Source organism: Amphibalanus amphitrite, unplaced genomic scaffold (genome assembly GCF_019059575.1).
Source record: "Amphibalanus amphitrite isolate SeventyFive unplaced genomic scaffold, NRLGWU_Aamphi_draft 000170F_arrow, whole genome shotgun sequence".
Lineage (NCBI taxonomy): Eukaryota > Metazoa > Arthropoda > Thecostraca > Balanomorpha > Balanidae > Amphibalanus > Amphibalanus amphitrite.
Window position 1 is genome coordinate 453,867 of NW_024881665.1, and position 20,780 is coordinate 474,646.

A 20,780-nucleotide genomic window follows, 5' to 3' on the forward strand; every position below is an offset into this window, starting at 1 on the left:
ACGCTAGTGTCTGACTCACAAGACGCACCTCGATGAAGACAGAACACCTGGCAGCCACAAAACACGTCGGGCGAAACCTCGTCCCGGCCGCATCCCTCTCCATCACCCTCTGTATACATCAAAGGCGCCCGGTGACCTGTGGCTGCCGTCGGTGCCGACCCTGACCCAGTGCCGGGTGTCGGCTGACCCGAGCCGAGGCGATGGCACCCGGTAGGCAATAACAGCGCCGCCGGCCTGTCAGCCTTCACCCAGTGGCGGCGCGCGCCGCGCCGGCTCTCCTTGCACGCATCCGCGCCGCGACGGGCATCTGGCGACCCACCCGACCACGCCCCTCGTCCAGCTGCCGCCGAAACGAGCGCAAAAACGTACACCAGAGAAAAACCGGCCGGTCATGTGTCGCGGAGGCCTTCGACACCGACAAACGCAGATCAGGTGCGCAGTGGAGACGGCGGTGGCCGCGGCGGTGGCCGCGCGGTGGGGGCCAGTTTCACCGCTCGAACACCATCCAATCGTCAGGGGATCGTCTCCTGACATGTTCAAACGGTCTCCGCGCGGGGGATCCGGGTCGAACTCTGTGTCAGAGCGGGTAACCGTTCGGTGACTGACATGACTCTGACATGGTTTAGAGATCAGAGACGCTCGCCGACACGGGGTGGGTCTCGGAAATTGCCGGGCCTCTGTGCTGGATCGTAGAATCGAGCCGAGTTCCGGTCCGAGAACTGCCTTTCCCCGATCAGCCCGAGCAGCGCTGGCCCGGAGCGCCCCTGGGCGGTCTGCTCAGTTTGACAGCGCCAGACCACCGGTACCGCAAGCCGCGGCGTGCACAAATGACCTGTGCATAGCTGTCGTGCACAGAGGTCAGTCAGGCGACCTGTGCACAAGGTCGCCCGATTAGCCTGGTATTCGGCGGCTGTTTGGACGCGAACCGACCCCACCCGACGGCCGGTGCATTTGTACCGGGAACGACCGTGTTTACCGAGACCGGGAGGATGGGGCCCTGGTAGGACTGATTCTTCAGTAACAAACTAGCAATGCATGCTCGAGTATGCAATGTTCTATAGCCGGTCTAAAGCGACTGAAGTCCGACGGTACAATCGGGAAGAGGAACGAAAATAGGCACCACCGAGATTCGAACTCGGGATCTCCTGTTTACTAGACAGGCGCTTTAACCAACTAAGCCATGGCGCCGTGGACACCGCCGAGCATACGTAAAATCGGGCCTGTGTTACAAATCATCCGTAGAGCGTGCGGCTTCCATGGCTATGTACGGTAACAAAATAACAGGGAATCTTCTCTCATCCAACGTCAAACGACACTATCGAACGTATACAAATTTACGTACATCACTGGCAGACTTAACCCTATTAGTGGCAGGGGGGGTTGTTTTTATCCACCCCTCAGGTTTTTCGGCAATATCTCCGAAACCGCTGAAGCTACGATGCTGAAATTTGCTGACTTTTCCTAAAACTAAATTGGGCACATTCCCTGAAAATTTCAAGTTCATAACTTTACCAGGGGCGGCTCCAGAGCACTGGGAATCGGGGGTCCTATTCGTGAAGCGAGTCATTTGGGCGAAGATCACGATGCTGCACCAGTTTTACGAACAGTGAATGAAGGGTATCATGTGATAACATATACAGTTATTGTGCATCCTCTTTTGCCACGTTTTTGCTATAATAGGCGGATCCAGGCGTCCAAAAAGGGGGGTTATGTTTTACCTCCCAACATAGGTGCCCTGACACCGCCTATGCATGACCAATACAATTGTAGTCGTTCTCTCATAAGAAAATTGTAACATAACAAGACCATTACCACCATTTTTAGCAACAGTACCAACAAAAACCTTATTTACTATACTTTTTGTGTACCCCCAATCTCAATGATCTGTATCCGCCTATGATTTTTGAAAATGCATATTTTTGGGATCCATGTGAATTCCTGGTTCATTCTCTATCGATCGGCAAAAGTTGCGTTAAGATTGGTTCAGAAACCTGGCCGTGATAAACAGTCTAAAATGTATCTGCAATTTGCCCGTTTTTACCCCCCTCTACCCCCCCCCCCTATTGACATTTTTTAATTTTTATTTTTTACAAATGTAGATCACGTTGAGCGAAATCGAACGCCGTTTGAATTTTGAAAATCGGCCCGTTAGATCTCGAGATATCAAGGGGGGTCGTAAACAGCCCCCCCCCCTGCCACTAATAGGGGGTAGCCAGGAGCCTGCCACTAATAGGGTTAACACCAGCAATGAATCGGCACTGTGGAGCGATGACACCGACAAGAAACTACCACACGAAATCACCACGGCACGGGCCACAATCCACACAGGTCTGTTTACACGTCCATTGCGAAATGGCACGGCACAGCACGGCGTTCATCACCCGATCTGGACCTGCCCGGGGGCTATCGGTCCCATTGACACCACACAGTGGCCGGCCCACAGACCCAGATCTGGAGCTGGCGGCGGCGTCTTCAGAGGCCCGGCACGTCGCTCCCACGCCTTTGTAGCGCCGTCAGTCCCACTCCCGCTATACACCGAGCTTCTCCGCGCGTCTCGCGACTCCATCGCGGCCTCCTCGAACGCAGCACTCGCCGTGCCAAAAGCACCAGCGGCCGGGTGTCAATCCCCGCCAGCTAATTAGCATTATTAGCACCCCCGGCGCCGCGCCGCCCTGACAGTCGGTCGACCGAACTCGGTCCAACTCGGCCAAGAATTCGTTCGATTACGTAAGAGGGGCGAATGCAGGGGGCCGTAAGCTGGCAGTAGGTCGGGGGGGGGGGGCGGCCTTAACCTTGCACCGCTATCGACAGAGGGGGATTGGGATAGCATGGAGCCAACCACTCACTCCCCGCGGACTGCCACCGTGACTCTCGCGGGTTTCATCACGGCCCGTCACTGAGGGTCTCTCTGACGGACGGCTGGACCGACACGGCGGCCACAGAGGACCGAGCGGGCGCGGGCCGGGTAATGAGCGCGGCACATGTGGAGCACAACTTCTGGCGGACAAGCCGCTTGTATCGCAGCCTGCCCAGACTATCTCGACAGCCGAAATAACGATCAACACTTAGCAGTAATATTTGATGACAGTTTGGATAAGCAGTAAATGGAAATGAAAGCTTGAAATAACTGCAACAATGCAAGCTAATTCAAAAATATATCAAAAAGTCTGACAACCATGACAGCACTTGATTGCATATGGTTTGCAAAATACGTACAATTGGACGTCGTTTCATAACTCAGCTATCGTTATCTCGATCAGGATGCATAACTATGGCCGGCAGCCCTACTCTGGTCGCCGCTACTGACCAGCGCCTAATGCATGCACGGGAAACGGGCGTTGTAGAGCGACAGACAGGCTGGCGGCAGGCTGGCCACAGAAAACAGGACACCCAGTCACACCACTGTTGGCGCAGGGCGTTAAAACCCATCCGAGCCCCACCGTCAACTGCCATTACCTTTCTACTCGCACTGCCTTGAGCTACGCACTGAGCACTCACTGCCACATAAAGTGCTGCGATGCGGCAACAGGGTCAGTGAATACCCCAGTCACCTTCTGTGTCACATCCCGACCTTTAAATCATCCCCCGCCTATTACACGCACACAGCCATGCGAGCCGCCGGTTACGCAAAGATAAACAGGCCATTTCCACAGGCACAGTGGCGGGATTAATTGACCGATTTACCAGGCGGTGGTTAATTGTTAAACGGAGCGTTCACTGCGTTCGGAGCGGGCAAACAATCACCGGGTGAGGGCCGCCGGCCGTCCGTTCACTGTGGCTGGCCGGACTGACGGCGGCGTAAAAAAGAGCCGACAGAGCTGTGGTTCGGGATCAGGGCTGCGTTACGTAGTTGAAAAAGGACATTTTCTCAACACTTAAGTGAAAATTATGATGTTAGAAAATGACCTTATGCTCATGATACAATGAAATGATAATAAAATATGCTCAAACTAGCCATAGCTCACCTTCAACTTTAATGAAAATTGTGCAAAACGGAAAGTAAAAGGCGCACTACGCAGTACGCATAAAACACCCCCCTTGAATGGCAAGAAGCCTGCTAGACGTGACTATCGGAAAGCATCCACATACCGGACTAATTATCTGGAGTGGCTAACTGCCAATTAAGCCGCGGCCCATCTGAGGCAGCCGACCACCGCTCAGTCCCGGGACACCCGGGCCGCGGGGAGGCTCAACAGCACGCTCACGGGTTAGTGCAGTGGCGCAACCACCCACACGGCAGCGCAACCGCGCCGCGCGCGCGCGCACTTTTTGGCGCCGGCGGCGGACGATGGCTCGGCCGGGTCTGCTTTCACGCGGTGCACGGCGTCGGGGGCCGTTTTTGCGGTCCGATCGGTCCCGGGTGCGGCAGTACGTGCGGACGGTGAGCAATCCGTGCCGCTGAGGTGGCCGACACGGCGCCATACGTGTAAACATGGCACCGCACGTGCCGCCGCATACGCGCACTGTGTGATCAGGGGACAGGGGTGATAAGCGTGAAAAATGACACAGACCTGGTGTCCCAGTGGTGGGCCGTGCTCCGCTGGTAGCTACAGTCGACTTTGGGAAACCTTCAAGACACAATAAACCTTTCAACGCTCTAAGGATACGCCCATTGCCCAATCAAGCCAACGATGGTAAATAGATTTCCGAAAATCTGTGATAGTAAAATAAACAAAACACCTATTCTCTTAACCGCCAAGCTGATGGCATGTAACATCGCCAGTGTCATGTACCGACTACCCTTCACACACCGGTCACACTTGCCGCCCATTGCGACACACGGCGCGGCGATGGGCTCCATCATCTGGCCATTTGTCATCGCCGGCAGAGCGAGTTACCGCGGCGCATAAACGCTGGGCACGCCGGACCCCCAGGCGCCGCCGCTCCCAGACTGGCGCGCAGAGGACACGCACTGGTGACTAAGAGCATGTCATTTGATGCGCTGAGCTCGGAGTGCGCAGAGGGCATGATGACACGTATAATATAAAATTTAGTTATTATTGACGTTCAGTTTATCATTTGCCAATGCAGATCAGTCACAATTTGCCACCAGACGAATTTGATGACGAAACACATGGAATGGAGGCGGAGCAGTAACGCTACCGAATCAATAATGCTACCGAAGGAGTGTCAAATGTGTGTCACAGTGTCAACAAGGACACTGGCTGACACCGAGTAGCACAACATCGGAAAGGAACAAAACCAACCAACTTGTCGCCAGAATCATCCCACGTCACCCCCGCTGGCGACCATTGAAATGTAAATTATGACAGGGAATAGCGCGACCCTGACATGTCTGCGTTTGGAGCCGATTGAAGCACTTCGGGCAACATCTAACAAGGACCAGAAAGCCAGAACAATGACGGGCAGTGTGAAAACAACTTTCGACATGCAAATGACGCGGTCATTTGGGAGGCCGAGGTATTGTATTCAGATGAGACGCGGTCGTGTCTTCATTGATACCGGGGAAGATGATAACGGGTCCCGACCGAAAGAGGGACCGAAACCACGAGCCAAAGACGCACAAGGAAAACGGTATCAGCATTCAGCGGGCTGACCTCGCTCAATCGACTTTGTGGTCTCGTTTTGACATAAATCTGAACGGTGGGACGGTCACATCAAACGGCCGACCGTACCAAACACCCACCGGGGTTCTCCGTACTCCGAACGGTACAACTCCCCGTTCTCCGTACCGCTCGCACCATGTCCGTGTCAGGGGTCACGTGCGCGGACCACAGCGAGCGCAGTCAATGTCGCATAAACGCCAATGACTGCACATGTTTCACGGCGAATACATCGGCATTCATAGTAGGATCCTGTGGAACCGAGCGGCGACGTGCGTCCTAGCCACCCGGCCGAACGTAATTCATGGGACGCTTTCAATGGAGCACACAGTCTTCATTCCAGTCACGATCCAATGAAAGGTCAAAGTCATCTTCAATATGAGCTAATATTTCAATAAGGTAATTTGTTTTACTTTACAGCAGCAATTAAACTGTCCATCTACCCGTTGCCGCTTTCGCAAAGTACCAAAAATTGCTTTTTCTTCTTCTTCTTGTCCCCCTGATTTGCAACACCGGACATACTCTCACGTCGACCCCAGCTTAAGAAGCCGTTAGTATGAGTCTGTTCGATTCACCCAGGTGTGCAGTGGAAAGTGGCTAGATTCACAGTGCCGCACCCAACAGAGGAGGTTGGAACGGAGCCACTCCCGGCGCTGTCAGTGACTCCGCTCACATCTCACACCCAGATACACCGTCAGCACATCTGACTACCTCCCCAGTCAGTTATATCCATCACTGAACAGGTGCACGGCCTCCCGCTATCAACATCATTGGACATTGGACATCAATATCATTGGCGATGTTGGTAGGGACACCTGCTGCCGTTAAAGTGTCAAGTGTTTCCAGCCTGAGATCACAGGCGACTAAATGGAAAGGATGAAACAATGTCTCAGACATATGATGCATAAGACCACATCCGTACTTAATTTTTAAAGCATTGGTGATTTAAAGAGTCACATGGTCACAAAAATTTATCAGAATCACCAAGCATTTGATTTGACGGCGGTATATGGTAGAAAGGACGTCGCCTAGGTCACCTTTTTATTCTCCTGACCCTACCATCATTACCATCATGCAATGGACGTGCTCATTGTTTCCGACTCCCGCGGTAGCCCTGTACGACGGGAAGTGGTCAGCGAGCACGGACCGCTGCCGGCCTTCAGAAGGCAGCAGCCGTGGGCTGCAGTCCGGTGGGAGGAGGTGGCCGCGGCAGCACGGGGTAGTGAGGCAGGGACCGACCGCACCAAACGACCCAGACAGGAAGAGACCACGGACAGAGCCGACAGGAGGAAGTGGGCAGACTGAGGTCGATCGCAGTCGAGTTCAGCCGCCACACAGAGAGTCACACAGAGCTCAGAGAGGTCACTCGGGGTCACACCAGGCGGTGAGGTCACCCGTTTGTCTGATACATGTCACCCATCACGGTGGACATGCTGGGAAATATGCTAATTAGCGCTCAGCGTCACTGACAACATCGCTACGTGCAGGTGTTTACTCAAACTTCCCACTGACGTAAAATGTCATTGACCAAACAGGGAACCCGATCCCCACATGACTCTACAAAAACACGTCCACGATCCTAACATAGCGCCACCGGACCTGACTGAAGGGTGGGCCAGTGCTCTCTGGCGGGAGAGGTTAAACTGCCGGTGGTTCCGGGTCCCCATCGGGGGACAATAAAACAACGCTCGTAAAACTCTCCCAAAGGTCCAAAACACAGTGCATATTTACGGAGGCACGGCGCGGGCATCCACCGCTGGTCTCGACTGGTCGGACCGATTGACCGGTTAGTCTCTGTGGGGCTATTCAACAGTCAGCCTTCTGCCTTCCTCAAGAAAGGAAGGACAGACGGGACGGAATCTGCAAGATTGGTCAGCTTTCTTTTCAGGAAGGAGCAGCAAACGAGACCGCCCGCGTCCGGTGCGAAAACCAGTAAGGCGCGACAGCCGGCCGGCCCAGTCACGGCTCCGCCCCACAGTGATACAATCTTCTGTGTTAGGTGATCGCTGCAAGCTTCAAACTGTTGTGAGGCGACCTAAAAACATGAATTACTACAGTTACAAACCCCTGCATCAACCTGCTTCTTCTCGTACCTACTTATTTCAGCTCGGCGATCTCGCCACCACATATCAAAGCAGGCCTCCGCTGACACAACAGAGTCCCGCCTGTCATATGCCACAATAAAGCGGCCACTCGGCACCGGCTGACGACGTTCAAACGGCGCGGCACCGCCCCTCCATCAGCGGACCCCACAAATCACGGCTCCGGAGCGGGTGGCCGGTGCGGGAGTTCTGACCCTGTGCCGGCCTCCCCGGCCTGCTGTGGACCGAGGCAGTAACCACCACCCTGGCCGGGGGCGACTGAGGGAGGCCGGCAGACCCACCGGCCCCTGCGTCACTGCGCTGGTCCGTTATGTTGACGGCCCGCAGAGGAGGGGTCCGGGCACTCCGCCAAGGCCGGCGTCGGCCACACCAGCCCCATTGGCGCTGGTCACTGGGCTGCCGTCGACACGGCGACCCCGCGCCCACCGGCCGCCGGCGCCGGGCGGTGAACTAATGACCGGTCAGGGCACAGAGGTAACGGAGAGACGTGAGCAGGGCCGCCGGCCCGCGGCGTACAGCGGGGAGCTGAAGGGGGCACCGCGGGACGTGAGCAGATCGCGAGCGGGGCCGACCACCCATTCTCGAAATTCGTATATGCATGGACGGAAGTAAAGTCCGTGTTTACAGGGACGTCCACGTTTTTCGGTGTCACGCCGTTGCCGTTGAATTTTCGACGATGCCCTCTTGACATGACAACAAGCGAAGTTGCCCGCTTGTTACTAGCCCGATTCTGTGCCGAAATTGACGTGTTTAAGGGTAGAGAATTCGACCGACATACATGGACCAAAAAAAGATGTGATAAGGGTGTTTGCATGGACAGTGGGCGGAGCCTAATTTCTCTATGAGTTATTTTCATATATCCATGGACTTGTGGGCGGAGCTTAACACAGTCCATGTAAGCACGGTTTTATTCGCTTACTCCATTCGAAAGCAACCTCTAATCGTGTTTTATCGCCATTAGATTGTATGTCATGCGCGTAATTTAACCCTCGCCAGACCTGTTGTTTTTCTACATACCGTTGGTACGACCCCCTCACCTTTTCGGCCCTAATGAATAACCTGAACTCATGTGACCTTTAGGAAAAATCCGAGATGTACAAGGTGTGAGGCCTCTAGATGATATTAGCCATTAGGCACTGTAAGTTTCATCTCCCTTTGAAAGCTCCTCTGGCACTGAGAGCGTTGCGAAGTTGCGACATTTTAGGACCGTGCAGATGCTCACTTATGTCGTAGGTCATTAACTTGACCTGACCTGAAAATGCGGATGATGTCACAAGATTCGGGTTGAATCAAATGTCAGGTATGCTAAGGTCCAGCTCTCTATCTTCAGCGTGTCCCGAGCTATCGTAAAAAATAACAAATATAAAAGGCGCGGCGCTCCCCCCCCCCCTACCATTCGGCCGGCGAGCGTTAGTTAAACCGCGCCTGACAGGCAAGAGGGCTATTTAGAGCCCCTCCCCTCCCTACACACTATACACAAACATATAAACACTAAAATGTGTGTGCAAATTTTATATAAAAAATGTGTGGAGATCTGGTGATTGTTCGGAATGATGAACTCGAGTGAAGCGTGAATTGTCGGCACCGATCACCCCGTCAAAGAGCAAGAAAGTAGCTGCTAAAGAGTTAAATGAGGTCATATCACATGGGCATGAATACACTTACTATCGACTGTTCGAATTATTCAAATGTATTGCTTAAGTCTCGCTCAGCTTCCAAATTCTACAGAACAGAAAAGACTCAGTTGATTATTGTTGCGAGATACACAGATGAGTTTTGAAATAAGAAAAAAAAATGGAACGCTTCACACCATATATTATCAAATATCAGCCACGCAAGTCAGCATGAATGATCAAAGAATGATATTACCTGGCGAACTGAGGGCAAACAATTGCATAATTTTAAGCCAGCTGATAATGATTTTCTTCGCGGTGAAAAGTAATCCGCCTATGTGATTGCGTCATACCGCCGCTCGTCAGGTCCGCATGAACAGGGCCAGGTCATTCGTTCGCGCGCCACCAGCGCGAGCGGACGGCGAATGCCGAGCGCAACAGTTTACATAACAACTTTGCACATGTTGAGGCGGAACAAGCAAATCCGCTGCCACAGACGAGGCATCTTTGTCACCACGCACCTTCATGAACGTAGACAATTAACATGAGTGTATGCCTAAACATTGAACATGAATCTCGAGCCGCAGTCAACGGCGGCAGAGCGCATATTCTGGGCGGGCACGCACACGCGGCGGCTGCCGACTGTGCGCGCGCGTGGGGCGGTGGCACCAGTGGAAGGGCGTCTAGCGTGCGCGTGGCGGCATCGGCGCCGGTAGACGGCCGTCTTGGCGCGCGAGCGGCGGCGGCGGCGGCGGCTGTCTTGGCACGCACTCGTCGGCCAGCTGGACGGAGTCAGAGCAGCCAGATTCCCAACCAGAACTGACGGTCTTCCGACGCAGCGTCTTCAGTACGGCCAGAGACAGACTCGTTGTCCAGCGCCTCAGTCTCCTCCGTCTGGCATCACACAGGGGTGGGGCTGGGTTAATAAAGGCTGACACGGGGAGTAGTTAGGTTTAATACCGATCTGGCAAGAGAGAGGGTAATGGGTCAAACACTGAGCTGACACAGGAGGAACGGCTGGGTCGAACACCGAGCTGACAAGGGGTGGGGGCTGGGTCAAATACCGATCTGACACGGGGAGGGGTCTGGGTAAGACATCAGGCTGACACAGAAGAGAGGTTAGATCGAACACCGAGCTGGCACGTGGGAGTAGTTAGGTCTAATACCGACCTGACACGATGGAGGGGGCCGGGTCAAACACCGAACAAACACGGGGAGAGGGCTGGGCGAACACCGAGCTTTTAACGCATAGGCGGTTACTCGACAGGCCGAAAAGGGAATGTCAGAGAGTAAGTCACCACAGGAGCTAATGCAAAAGGTAGCTGATATTAGGAAAGATAATTACTGACAGCACGGACACGGAAAAAGGCCAAGCTAGTAGTACGAGACACTATAAAGTATCACAAATTACCAAAAACACGTCGTTGGCGGTTCATGGTATGGCACATAATTGCCGCACAACTGCTATACGAGGCTCGGAAGACCAATTCCCCGCTGACCCTGCAGATGCACTATCAGCCAAGCCAGTTCAACAGCCATATCAGAGCGACCATGACGTACATAGCTTCCATCGGTACCCCCCCCCCCCCCACCTAATACCCACCTGTTCAGTATAATCAGCTGAGATGTAGATCAGCGGCCGCCCTGCCCGCAGGTGCGCATCTCTGGGGCCGCGGCCGCCGTCAGCTGTTGTGGTGTCCCCAAACTAGCTGCCGCCGTAGCCAAAACAAGGCTCTTGTGGGCCTCGTAGCCGGCGACCAAGATCGCCACCATGTCGTCGCGTTCGACATCGTGGGCCGCGCCGACGATGTTTCCCCGCGCACGGAGCCGGAGGCCGTAAAAGCACGGACACTCCAGCAACACGTGCGCCTAATTGTCTGCTGCTTCGCCGCAGACCAGGCAGCGGCCTGTTGGACATTCGGTGTCACTGCTGACTGCACTGGGCGCACTCGGACGTTGGCCTTCTTTCAATCCGGTGGAGATGCTGCCCCGATCATCCCCAGTGGCCCGACCAGCGCTGATAAGTGTAACAGCCTTCTCCCTGGTAGCAGCTCGGACCGGGGCGGGGGCGCCGTGAGCTCCGCGCGCGCACTGGAGCAGAAGCGGCCCGCCGGGACCCATATGTCCCAGTCGTCTCCATCTGGTAGCGGCTTGGACCGGGGCGGGGGCGCGGTGAGCTCCGCGCGCGCACTGGAGCAGAAGCGGCCCGTCGGAACCCGTATAACCCAGTCGTCTCCATCTGGTAAGCGGAGCAGGGAGCCGCCGCCGCCAAACCATCCTCCGCCGGCCCGTCCGAACAGATCCAGACGGCCTCATCCGGCAGCTCCCGGATGCATTCCTCCGCGCAGCACGGCCACTACAGATGCTGCGAAGTGCGAGGCTGGCCCGCGGGCCGACTGCCGTCAGGACGCGCGCGCGCAACGGCGGCGCCAGCGAGCTGCTGTGTAGGCACTCGCCCGTCGGCCAGCTGGACGGAGTCAGAGCAGCCAGATTCACCAACCGGAACTGACGGTCTTCCGACGCAGCGTCTTCAGCACGGCAAGAGACAGGCTCGTCCAGCGCCTCACTCTCCTCCGTCTGGCATCACACAGGGGTGGAGCTGGGTTAATACAGGCTGACACGGGGAGTAGTTAGGTTTAATACCGATCTGACAAGAGACAGGGTGCTGGGTCAAACACTGAGCTGACACAGGAGGAACGGCTGGGTCGAACACCGAGCTGACAAGGGGTGGGGGCTGGGTCAAATACCGATCTGACACGGGGAGGGGTCTGGGTAAGACATCAGGCTGACACAGAAGAGAGGTTAGATCGAACACCGAGCTGGCACGTGGGAGTAGTTAGGTCAAATACCGACCTGACACGGGGATTGGACTGGGTCAAAGTTTAGACGTTTCTGTCACTGGCGGTGGACCTGCGCGTCGCCCTCCCCGTCGGCGCCCACCTTCGGGACCACGGCCGTAGCCAGCTCGGCCAGCTCCAGGTCACCCTTGACATTCTATAGCTTAATCTGAACACCAGAACGCACAGGTCAGGTCAATTATCAGTATTTTGAGTAAATCAATAACATTTTACCAGTTTCCCACGCATTTACTTTGATGCACCATAAGAAGCGGCGGTTGCTGTGCACTAACGTTTTCCCTGTAACTAACCCCCCCCCCCCCCACACACACAGGCCTGTACCTTCCTGCCGTCCTCTCTTAAGTTCTTGTGTGCGGGTTCCCTCGTCCGTAGCAAGCCCCCCCCCCCCCAGACCCGACACACCTGTATCCGATGGGCGTCCGAGCGCGAGACTGTTGGTGATGGCGACGGCGTCGCCTGTATGAGCGCGCGCGAACAGTTTTTCTCTGGAATCCCTTGTGCACTGAAGGTTCATTTTTCTGGAGGTCGCATCCTGCAACGAGGAAAAAAATGTTAAAGAATAGCAAAATCCCAAGGGATGATGCATTACTTACCTATATGGCGGGCATCACCATACAGTTATGAAAATGCCATCAACATTTAACTGTCAAAAATGGAAATATGGCTTATGTGGCCTGCATCACTATGTTGTCATGAAAATGCCATCAAAATTCAAACATGACCATTGACCTTGAGTCTGAGTAGGTATCTTTGTACCGGGCATGAGCTGAGTTTCTGCTTAGCCTGAATACTCTGAAACTGGGCTTCAGCCTCTTGGGCTCGGCTGGGCTCTTTGACAAAAGCTTATCACATTTATCACATGAGCAAGTCTCTGACTGAACCGGTCAGCGGTCTCTTCAACTCAATGTGCTATAAATTGAAAATTTTGATGGAAAACAACATGCAGTTCCATTGATATTTCACTTTTTTGGATCATTTACCTTTCTGTTCTCACAAACCGGAGCTGAGTTTTACATAGGCGTGGGGACAGGGGGAAAGGGGGCGACCGGAGGGCCATGCCCCCCCCCCACTCTCGGAGGTGGGGGGGGGGGCAGCAATGTTAACTCCCCCCCATTTTTTGATGAACTTTTGCGCCTGTTTATACCACTCGGCACCCTGAACAGTGAACACCAAAACTTGACGATTCTTCAGGTTCGGCTTCCCTTCGAAATTCGATGAAGATTTCCTTTTTGTATCTACAGCGTTAAAGTTAATGAGCGCAAATTTCCTTCACTCAATGTAGGAAACCATATCAGAAGCAACAAAAGAGAGGTCTGTTGGCAGTATTACGTTGAATACGAGGCGAGGCGTATGATAGCAGTGAAAGAAAAGATTAGACAACAGTGGCCAGAGGACCGAAAAACCCATGCTTTGCTGCAAATAAAATAAAAATAAATCTGCTTTGCTGAGCCGAACGCATTGAAAATTGCAGATGCTTTCATCACACTGTCATCATCATGTCTCCATCAAAAGTTACTGTCAAAAACTTATGGTGAGCATTGGTGAGATTTCTGGTGACCTCTAGGCTCTACAGTCTACAGGTCTCTGCACACACTGCTAGGGGCCATGCTGGTCACTGAGGAGCCACGCTTGTCAGTGCCCTTACGCCGGTCTCTAAGAGCTCCAAGTGGTCGATCTCTGAGGATCCCACGCAGTCTTTGGAGGCTTCACGTCGGCCCCCTGGTTCTTAGGTCATTAAGGACTAAGCTGGTCCATTTTAAGCCTCAGCAGTCAGTATAGGTCTAAGAGCCTCAGGTCGCCCTAACGGAGCCAATATCGATCTCTTAGGGGCCCTTTGCTGGTTGAGAGCTGATGCCCTAAGCTTTAAGAGGTCCCAACTCGAGTTATGACACCTGCTCTGGCCCCTGATGGCTCCATGTCGTCCTCAGAGGCCTCACTCCGACCTCTGAGGTCTCATGCTGGCCTTTGAAGGCCCCATACGAACAGATGAACCCACGCTGGCCTCAGGACCCTGCGAACGATGGCCTTAAGAGGCCCCTGCTGACCTCATGGAACCCAGGGAACATGCCGGGGGGATCCAGGGCGTCGCAAGTCCATTTACGACACGTCGCAAGTTACGACACATGTCCCGTCACAAGTTGTGTCGTAGCGAAAAAGGAGGGATGTTGAGGAAAGAGGGGGTTTGTCGGAGGATACGACAGAACGTAGCTGCGACAAGGTTTAAATACCCGCTTTACTCGAGAATTTAAAAGGCTACACGATCAGCTGATCCCGTAGTAAGCGTCAGTAAGGTCGAAAACTCTATCAAGCATAAAGGAACATTCGCCCTTCTGGTTTGCGAGCTTATGAGACAGCCAGTTCAAGCATGTTCTCTGATTCTGAAGCTTTGTCTCAACTGGGTGACTTGTGGTTGCTAACGCTCACGTGAGTTGCCATGAATTTTGGGATCGATCACAGGAGATTCGTGGCGCTATAGGGCATCTAGAAGCGATGCTTTAGAAGAAATGAGTTAAGAGAGTATGAGGTCACAGAGAGTTAGTAGAGTTGGAGATTGAGGTCACAATTGGATGTTACAGAGGTCATCTGGGACACTTCAGGTCACGGAGGTCAACTTGGGGTCATCACAGAGCTCAATTGGAGACCACGGAAGTAATCTAAGACACGTCAGGTCACAGAAGGCAACTTGGGGGCAGGTCAGGTTACAGAGGTCAACTCGGGGTCATCACAGAGCTCAATATGGGGTCATCTGGGACACGCCAGGTCACAGAGGTCATCAAAGAGCTCAATTGGAGGTCACGGAGGTCATCTGGGACACGTCAAGTCACAGAGGTCAACTTGGGGTCATCACAGAGCCCAATTGAAGGTCATGGCGGTTATCTGGGGCACATCAGGTCAGATAGGTCAGCTTGGAGTCATCAGAGGGGTCACTTAGAGGTTACAGAGGTCATATGGGACACGTCAGGTCACAGAGGTCAACTTGAGATCATCACAGAGCTCAATTGGAGGTCACGGAGGTCATCTGGGACACGTCAGGTTATAGAGGTCAACTTGGGGTCATCACAGAGCTCAATTGGAGGTCATCTGGGACACGTCAGGTCACAGAGGTCAACTTGGGGTCACCACAGAGCTCTATTGGAGATCACGCAGGTCATCTGTGACACGTCAGGCTACAGAGGTCTACTTGGGGTCATCACAGAGCTCAATTGAAGGTCATCTGGGACACATCAGGTCACAGAGGTCAGCTTGGAGTCATCAGAGAGCTCAACTGGAGGTCACGGAGGTCATCTGGGACACTTCAGGTAACAGAGGTCAACTTGGGGTCATCACAGAGCTCTATTGGAGGTCATGGGGGTCATCAAGGTACACGTCAGGTCACAGAGGTCAACTTGGGGTCATCACAGAGCTCTATTGGAGGTCACGGAGGTCATCTGGGACACGTCAGGCAACTTGGGGTCATCACAAAGCTCAATTGGAGGTCATCTGGGACACGTCAGGTCACAGAGGTCAACTTGGGGTCATCACAGAGATCAATTCGAGGTCATGGGGGTCATCTGGGACACATCGTTTTTAGAATTTGGAGAATCTTTCGGGGGATGCCCCTCGCAACGTCCAAGACCGCCTTTCTGGATTAGCCAGTAGTTGCTGGAATGGTGTTAGGCTACTTAATATCCATGAATACCCCAATAAATGTGAATATAACATATTATGCACCATGTTCAACACTCTCGCTGGCGCGGATTGAGGCCTCATAGACGAACCGTTGGTTCTTGCTTTATAACTCGCGTTAGCGGCAACGGATTGCAACGAAATTTTCAGGATCTCAAGTTTCAACAATTTTCCACGTACCATGCAAATTTCGTGACCATGACCCCAATGACCTGTGACCTGTGACCTCTCCCTCAAGGCCATATCAACTTGCGACACAACTTACGACTGCTATTTCAAATTCGTAAGTTGTGTCGTAAATCAGGCACTTTGCGATAGACTTTACTTCTTTACTTCTTCTTCTTACTTCATCAATTGATCCCTCCAAAAACGACTTACTACACAACTTGCGACACGTCGCAGCTGCGACGAGGCTTACGACGCTCTGGATCCCCCCAGCCCTAGAAGCCTATACCGGCCTTTGAAGGCCTCGTGCCGGCCTCTAAGGGTCTTCTCCGAGGGCCCAGTTCTGCATAAGGGCTTAAAACGGCTGGCGAGGTCCTCGAGATGGCCTCTGATGGTTTCTGAGGGCTTAGCCGTCGGAGGACCGAGGAGAGCAATTAGATGCATCGAGACTCGAGAGTATTCCGATAGGGTTTTGGTAGAAGGGATGCAACTACCTGACATAATGACATAAATGACCGTGAATTGATCGACCTAGCGGCTGCGGAGATCTCTAAATATAAGCCTCTAGGCTCTAAACAAGCCTAAAAATACATCACTTGAGCGGATCAACATTGACACCCATGACTTTCCACGTGGCACGGCAAGGGCCGGGCCGGAAGTTGCGGGGTCACAAAAATAGGTGGAGCGGTGTGTTCGAGACTGGCGGGTGCCAGCGAGGGCCGGGCAGCGGAGCAGCACGTGCTCCAGGACATAAAACTCTTCTCGGCACACGGCGCAGAGCGCCACGGGGCACCGCTTGTCCAGGCACTGTTGGCCTGCCGCGGAGGGGAGACGGCCGATTTGGTGTACGTACTGGAGCGAGCGGCCCCAGTGGCCTGCCCTCATGTGGTGCACCGAAACGGCGTCCCCCCGGTCCTCTCAGAGGATGGGGACTGCTGCGTGCTCCCGAAGAGTGGCTTGAATAGTGACTCGGACCAGTTGCTGCACCATTGACGCGAGACCTCCCGGCGTCCCAGAAGACCCTGCTAGGAGCCGCCATCTGGACCGAACTAGCGGCCCTGGGACCAGATCGCCAAGGAGGCGGCCGCGCTCCCCCAGGCGGCGGTCCCGGTGGACGTCGCTACCGCCCACCGTGCGGCCGTCAGAATGGCCCGCGACCGCACCACCGCCGTCTGGCCGGAGGGCTGGTACCGGACCCTGATGGGGAGCCGGCTGCCGCTACCGGTCGCGACGGGGGACAGATCGTCGGCCGTCGACGTCCATCAACTCCGCGCGGGCCACTGGTCAGGATCCCGCCAATACCTTCACCGGATTGGACGGAACTCTCCGGAAGATTGCCGCCAGTGCCCTGACTGTGCCCTGACTGTGCGGCGGGCCGGTGCGCCGGGAGGAGGCCGACACGCCCCGGCACCTCTTCTTCCGGTGCCCGGCCCTCATGGGCTGGCGTCTCCGGAGGTACGGGACGATTTTCCCGAGCCCGGAAGACGTCCGCGGCGACGGAGAGGTGGCGGCCCTGGCGGCCGCCGTGAGGGACCTCCAGAGCCGCACGGCTACACCGCGGTAACGCGGCTGGAGGGAACAACAACAACAACATTAACAACAAGGCCGCACAATGAACCGCCCGGGTAGCGAGCGGGCGTCCGAGGGCGGGGCGACCGCTTGTTTCGCCACGCCGTTCGTGCTCTCATTCCCCTCGATCCTGCAGTGGGCAGGAGCCTGGAACCCACTGCAGGATTACTTCACGACGCTCGGCCATGTTTAACAAGGTCTTCCATGCCTATCTCCGCGCCGAGGGTGGAGGCCTCACCTGGGCGGAAGCTCCTCCCCTGAATAGACTTAGGGCGGCTCGCAAGTCGAAGCACACGACGACCGAGGCGGGGGACGTCCCATCCCAAACCCTCTCCAGAGCCGCCCGCAGGTGAATCTGCTGCTAGACTGACAAGCGTGGCGAAAAATTCGGTGACCGCCATTCGCCGAAAAAATTCTGCGGCCGCCCTGCTCCGAAAACTTAGCGGCCGCCATGCGCTGAATTCGACGCATGCGAAGTTACGCCGGAGCTGAAATTTTCGGCGCAATCCCCGCCGCCACGCCGGACATATTCGGCATCACGTGTATTGTTTTCCAGTCTGGCAACAGGAACGGAAAAATTATAGTCATTTGATGTTTCAACTGGATGAATTGCTTTGAAATGTCCAAGGAAGTGGCCCTTGAAAGCCGCTCTTCTGTAAAACTAACTGGCGCAGTTTAGAAGCTACTTGACAGTTGCCACAGCCAAGTTGATTTCAATTTTCAAACTCAAGGAAGACTTTAAAAATCCCAAATTTCATTCCACAGGTTCCACTTCATTTTAATTTTCAAATTTGCAGAATTTTAGCTCAAAATTAGGTAGGTAGATGTGGTAGGTATAGGTAGATTAATATTTGTGGTTCTCATTGCAATGTCAACCTGCAGATTTTACAACATTAAGTGTTTCTGCTTTTTATGACACAGATGCTGGGTGAAGATGAGTAAATTCACAAAAGAGAGGAAACACTTTGACCAGAGCATGGCCATGGACATTCACCTAAGTTACAAGCTTGCAATACAAGGCTATTGTGCCTTTTCAGTAACAGCAGCAGGTCAGCAAACTCATCCACCAACTGTGCCCCTGCAACTGGGGGAAGCAGGGAAATGAAGTGTGACTAATGGTTGATGACAAAGCCTATCTATTCATCTGAGTCTGTCTCAGCTGAGTCTTCATGGGTGGAAGCACTAATAGTTATGCAATGTCTGTAATTGTTATGAGGTAAAACAGTAGCTGCAATGTTGGATAATATACATAATACATACCTATGAGGCAGAATAAAAGAAATCTGCCAAGTTAAATGCAAATAATTTTATAAAAAGGTAAATATAATCAACCATGGTGATCAACCATGTCTATGAATATAGAAAATTGACAGAAGTCAAAGCAAGGTTGTCAAACAGCACAGCTGCCACATACCAAAAATACTCTATTAATTCAGATTTAAAAATGGATACACCCATAAATGATCACATTGATACATGCTTATGCAATCTCCAAATTAACATTTCCATACAATGTCCAGCAAAAATCCACAGCATAGGTACCTTTTTAGGTGCCGGGGACCCCAAAAGCCTTAAAACTATCAATTGACACCACAGGCAAAATTTTAGGATTTTATAAGTTATAAAACAATGTATGATTTTTCCCCTTTATCATAAAGACCACAGGCCAGCCAATGACCATGCACAACAACACAATTGGACAGTGATGAAATTTAACTATATATACATCTGGGAAAAAATCACATTTTCATTGCTCTAATCTACTCTGGATATTACCTTTAAAAAAATTGAGCCAAGATGGTCTAGAACCCTACCAACCAGGACTTCGGAAATGGCATTCGGAATTATGTAGGAATTATGTCGGAATTATGTGTAGGTACTACATATGGCTACAGTTTATTATTTCTTGACAATAAAATGGCCAATAACATTTTCTTTTGTAATCAGATAGATCAGCACCACTGATAGGCAATATAACATCTATATATAAAAGTAAAGGTCAAAGGAACACTCAGTAGCTGGCAACGCTGCAGACCTGTGCCGTCTGCAGTGTTAAACTTTGTGACTCTGCGTAAGAGGTTGGCAATTTGATTGATTTTCCCCAAATATTCCAAACTGACTTTGGAGCATAAGCAAGATAATGCTGTTCTTGCAACAAAACTAGATTTTAAGGATTCATAACTGTAACTGTGACTGTCTTGAGCAGGCTCAGCTCAACAGCCCCTATTTGTGTACAAATATAGAACAGCATGTCAATATATTGACAGTGGTAGTCTATTTAATATTAGGAAAAGGTCATCTCATTCAAGCACAGGAAAATCAAGCTTGACAAACATGGCATGCCTAAATCTAATGCTGTGGCCATGCTCTTGGGCTTAGAAAAGTGGGGCAACAATACAAAATACAAAAATACATAGTAGTATGCCATACAGCCGAATGCTTACCTTTCTATTTCCACCCATCGTTATCCACTCGCCTAGAGCACAATCCAAACGCCAACCAAACGCGACACGACTCTTCCAACACAGAAAAACGCACATGGAAATTGCCGCGAGAACTTTCTCGGCGCCGCCGATGTTGCTTACCAACGGCTTCAAGCCTTGCAACAGCTGACGATTAGTGAGAACTGACTTCTTTTCATGGACGACCAATCAGAACCGGTCTTACAAAAATGCCAACCAATCAAAATGTCGCTCTAAAAGGGCGATGCTATCGCCACGTGGTGGTGAAAAAACACACTAATCTAGGATAGCATTTTACATAGGAGTATTCTCAAGGACGAACGGGCGCGTCCATGCATTTCGGATGATTGGTATACCGCTTCATCGTCCATGATAATGCCCGAAACTACTATTAGGAATTCATGGACAGCGAGACGTCCATGCAATCCCAGCCGTCCACGTTAATACCCTAAAAACCGCAAATTGTCCATGGGTTTACAACATTTCAAGCACACCGCCCCCGGCCCGTTCCAGGCCGGCCGTGGAACGTTCTGGAACCCTCCACCGTTCCGAGGCCGCTCCTACCGCCGCCGTCCGGGCTCCAGATGTTCCCAGGGTAGTGGCGGACACCGCCCGCGGCAGACCAAATCACTCCCACATATGTCACCGGCCGCTCCCCATAGACACAACAGGCGGGCGGACATATCACCGTGGTGTAACGGAATCCGGGAAACCCCGGACAGTCAGCCGCCCGGCCGGACGGCATACACCACCCAGTGAGCACATCCCGCCAATACAGTCC

At 53.0% G+C, this 20,780-nt stretch overlaps 1 long non-coding RNA gene and 1 other non-coding gene across 2 annotated transcripts; both read right to left on the reverse strand.

Moving 5' to 3' along the window:
- Nucleotides 1–1,114: 1,114 nt before the first annotated feature.
- Nucleotides 1,115–1,188, reverse strand: Trnat-agu. Its single transcript has one exon. It is a non-coding gene; the product is annotated as a tRNA-Thr (tRNA).
- An 8,273-nt stretch (nucleotides 1,189–9,461) lies between these two features.
- Nucleotides 9,462–20,279, reverse strand: LOC122383701. The gene is made up of 4 exons (XR_006256875.1): nucleotides 19,982–20,279; nucleotides 12,540–12,669; nucleotides 10,883–11,856; nucleotides 9,462–10,173 (listed from the first exon to the last, which is right to left on the reverse strand). It is a non-coding gene; the product is annotated as an uncharacterized LOC122383701 (long non-coding RNA).
- Nucleotides 20,280–20,780: the final 501 nt, after the last annotated feature.